Genomic DNA, 4,641 nt, shown 5'->3' with positions numbered 1-4,641 from the left:
GTGAACATTCCTGTTGTTGATGTCCTTAGGACTTCAGGTGTCCCTGTGTATCAGTTGTATCGGCCTGTAACATGTAGGAGGACGCGGTAATGGCATCTCAATAGGGTTCTGAAGGATCTTCGCTGGAACTTGGAAGGAGTAGAACAATTTTAGACAGATCTGAGAGCTTGACCCCTCACTACCAGACTTTAGACATTTGGCCAATGCAACGGGAGTCTTCCCCTGAACAGTCCCACCAATGGCTGCCAGCACTCCACCACATTACACACCAGCTAGCAATCTAGAAGTTGGTTACAGTTCCCATTACACCCCCTCCCCAATGTAAGGGTTGTCGTCCTGACCTCCTCAGTACCCTGTCGTACTTCCAGTAGCGGGATTCCTGCCACATTGGGAATGTCGTAATAACTTGCGTAACCCATATCTGCAGGGGAAGTCTCCACCGGTCTCCCAGCTTCCATAGACTTGACCTTCAGACCTGGGGCCTCCGAGACCCACCACTCCCTGTCATCCATGACTCCTGCTGGGGTGGGTCATGTCCAGGCTCAGGATCCAAAGGTCTTCTCTTAAAAGTGTAAGGTTGCAACACATTTTGATGCCCCCACTCAGGTGGTCCTTGGTCTCCTCTTAACATTTCCAGGCCATTTGTCTCCGCACCAGGTTGACATGAAGTTTCTGCTCTCACATCCGCTCATTGACTAGCAAGTTGTGTGGATTCAGCCACCGAGCGACCAAGTCATACGGGTTTGGTTTTGGCCGGTCGTTCTCCTCTGTCAGACTAGATTGGGAATGGATGTTCAGCCTGATCTTCTGCTCGTCTGCCGCATGTACAAGTCGTTCATCCCCTTATTCCGCTTGTGGAGTGATTGCGGATACAGGGGCCGCTTATCTCTTTCCAGGGCCCCTGGTTCCTGATTATTGGCCCAATCATTGCGTTGTATACAGGAGCCTTTACCGTGTATGGCCAGTGACACACTAGTCTGGAGAATACGGTAAACCCCAAATACAACCCCTTGTAATAACCATCGAGGAAAAGGGCGGCCATGTCTGATTGTGTCATAAAATGGGCCAAAGAAAATAACAATTTGGGATAAGAAAAGCAGGTGGAGGGGGCGAGACCCCAAAATGAGCCCCAACTACTCAGAAACAGCTGAATATCCGATGTAGCGCTCAGCTGGAGATATTCGGATATAACTGCCTGGACGGTTGTATACAGGGATATCAGGCAGAGCCGCTGGATTATATGGGGCGGGGCACAGGACACCCCAAATATATTCACACTACAAGACTCAGCAAGATGAAAACCTGCCAGCGAGGCAATACCGTGCTGGAATGTGAACTGGGACTGAGCTGGATGATACCGGCGCGCAGTGACAAGTCTAACCCGGAATATTCTATCCCATATAACGCTACGTACGTTCCTCCATAGCAGCACTTATAGACCTGTATAGGACACTTTCTTGTAAACCATTTGTAGCTCCTTTGGCGCTTTCTGAAACCCCCAAAAGTCCCCCTTGATAAACCTGCACCTCTCTAGCAAACGGTTCCCCGCCATATCCTTGCTGGGTAAGTCTATAGATACTGAATGTGACCATATAGATAAGACTATGGTGCCTGAGTGTGGCTATAACTGAGATGGTGTAAAGACTTCCAACACTGCAGGTGTCAAGGCCCTCACTTGGCCAAGATGGCGCCTGTCTAGCTCCTTCAACACCTGCCTTGGGTCCCTCGTATAAGACGGTAGTTTAGAAATATCGTCTTGCACTTCATGGTCCGGCCATTGGCTCCATTTTTCGGTCAAGCACCCCAGGCCAGACACAATTGGCTACCTGGTGGTTCTTCTAGATTCTAGTGTATCTTGGGTAACAGGTCCAAGGCTGCTCCTATTACACCTCCACTAGTACGGCCAAAATCTGTCAACAATTGTTGTGTAGGGTCGTCCCACTCCCATGTATAACAGATCATATTGTTATGGGCAGGGGAGATGACTTCCTTCAGGGGGGCTGACTCCTCTTCTTGATATCTGTCGGTGCCTGGATAGTGACGGCATTTACTGTAACCGGCACTGCAGCTCTATTACACAGGCGTGGGCGGCCGGCAAACTTCAAGAAGAAGTGATCCCCCCTGCCCAGAAGATCCAAACAGGAAAACAGGTAAGAATGATGGGAGGGGAGGGGGGCTGAGTTAGTTCAGAAGGACAAGTAGTGGGTGGGCTAGCTAGGGAGACAGGGACAGGGAGGGAGTGAAGGAGGGAGGGAGGTGAGGCAGCTCTGAGAGCAGCCCAAGGCATCATGGGAGTTGTAGGAAACAGAACAGGAAGATGGCGATGTAAACAAATGCAGAGGAGGCCAGGAGCTCCCAGAGACCCCCAGAACACTGCTAGAGGTATTTGGGTGCCCTTATTATTTATGTGGTATAAACTGCTGTTTGGGCACAGAAGGGAAGGAGCGCTATTGTGGTTTTTGGAGCAGTTTGGTTTTTGGACGTCATGACACATGTGAAGAGCTCCTGAAATGCCATGAAAGTGGAATCTGCAGACACATCACCCCATTTTGGAAACTACACCCCCGAAGTGACTTATTGCACAATGAGCATTTATAACCCTTGAGTGATGCATTCATTTAATTTCCAGGAATGAATGCGCAGCTGATAATGAAAAAAGCGAAAAATTGCAATTTTTCCAGAGATTCCCCATTTTAGTGCCCGATATGTTGTGGCCAACCTGCGTCAGCAGAGACAAACACTCCAAAAACTGGTAAGCGGGGATCCTGGGCACAACCTATTGGACAATGAAATGATACATTCCTGGAAATATTGTCATTTTCACCTCTCACCAACATCTGCGTGCGTATTCATTTATGGATAATAAATGAATGCAACACTCAAGAGATAAAAACATTCATTGTATCCCAGATTCAGACCTTCAGGGGTGTCGTTTCCAAAATGGGGTCACATGTCAGAGAATTCCATCTTACTGATATTTCAGGAGCTCTGCAAAGTGTAACAAGCATCTCCAATGATTATACTCCCCAGAGCCCAGAGCATAATAATAGTTTATGGGTGGTGTACTCCAAAAAAATTTGGGTTCTGCTGAATCTGAAATTTTTGCAATGTTTGCAATGAACACTCCTGGGGCTATGATGGGACATTATCCTGTGTGATGGGGCCGCTGTGGGGCATTATAATGGGTCTTTATGTGTTTTGCTTTATGATTATTTGAGATGAGCGAACAGTGAAATGTTCGAAGTTCGATTCGAGTAGCCGCTCAATACTCGACTCGATGGAACATCGAACCCCATTATAGTCTATGGGAATAAATACTCGTTTAGGGGGAAACAACTATTCGACTCAGGAGGGTCACCAAGTCCACTATGACACCCCAAGAAATGAAAACAACACCGCTGCAATGTAACTGGTACAGCAGGGGGAGCATGTCTGGGGGCATCTAACACACCAAAGTCACTGAATTATGTCGGGATCTCTGGCAGCTTGCGATATGCGCGAGCTGACTTTTTCCCATAAGAATGCTTTGACCAGCGTTGATTGGCCGAATGCCATACAGACTACAGCATTCAGTCAATCAACGCTGGTTCTGCCGGAGTCTCGTCTGTGAGGAGGCGGAGTCTAAGATCGGACCAGAATAGAGACTGCTGTGGACCGATCATAGACTCCGCCTCCTCTGCCAGAACCAGCGTTGATTGGCCGAATGCTGTACTCTGTATGGCATTCAGCCAATCAACGCTGGTGAATGCATTCCTATGCCGAGATGTAGCAGTGCTGGCCGTGCGCTCAGCTCGACTACTCCGGAGATGAGCTGATCTGAGCACACAGCCAGCACTGCTACACTGGAGAACCGCTGAACCCTGCTGCATACTCAGCTCTGCTGCATCAGAGATGTAGCAGAGCTGAGTGTACGCTGAACTCTGCTGCACACTCAACACTGCTGAGCTGAACCGAGCTGAGTGTGCAGCAGGGTTCAGCGGTTCTCGGGGGTAGCAGCGGTTCTCCGGTGTAGCAGTGCTGGCCGTGCGCTCAGCTTGGTTGTATCTCTGGAGTAGCTGAGCTGAGCACACAGCCAGCACTGCTACATCTCGGCATAGGAATGCATTGACCAGCGTTGATTGGCCGAATGCTATAGCTGGTCAATGCATTCCTATGGGAAAAAGTCAGCTCCAGCATATCGCAAGCTGACAGGGATCCTGACGTGATACAATGACTTGGGCTTGTTAGATGCCCCCAGACATGCGCCCCCTGCTGGCCCAGTTACATTGCAGAGGTGTTGGCATCATTTCCTGGGGTGTCATAGTGGACTTGGTGACTCTCCTGAGGTGAATGGTGGGATCCCCTGAAACGAAGCATTTTCTCCCATAGACTATAATGGGGTTCCATATTCCTTCCAATAGTCACATAGTGAGATGATATTCAGAACGGATAACGGACATCAAATATTTTACTGTTCACTCATCTCTATTGTTTAACCCAAATAAATTTTCCATGGTGCGCGTTCCTAGGCCGTGTGTCAGGGCACATCACATGGTACAGTCCGGACTATTCCACCGGGGAGGGGGGCTCATGAGTCACTTCCATTATTCTCACGTTTTTCACTCGTCTTTAGAAGGAAATGTTTCATCTTTATACAATGAG

This window comes from Leptodactylus fuscus, chromosome 4, assembly GCF_031893055.1.
Source record: "Leptodactylus fuscus isolate aLepFus1 chromosome 4, aLepFus1.hap2, whole genome shotgun sequence".
Taxonomy (NCBI): Eukaryota; Metazoa; Chordata; class Amphibia; order Anura; family Leptodactylidae; genus Leptodactylus; species Leptodactylus fuscus.
The sequence above is the reverse complement of the archived record's forward strand: the minus strand, read 5'-3'. Positions refer to the sequence as shown.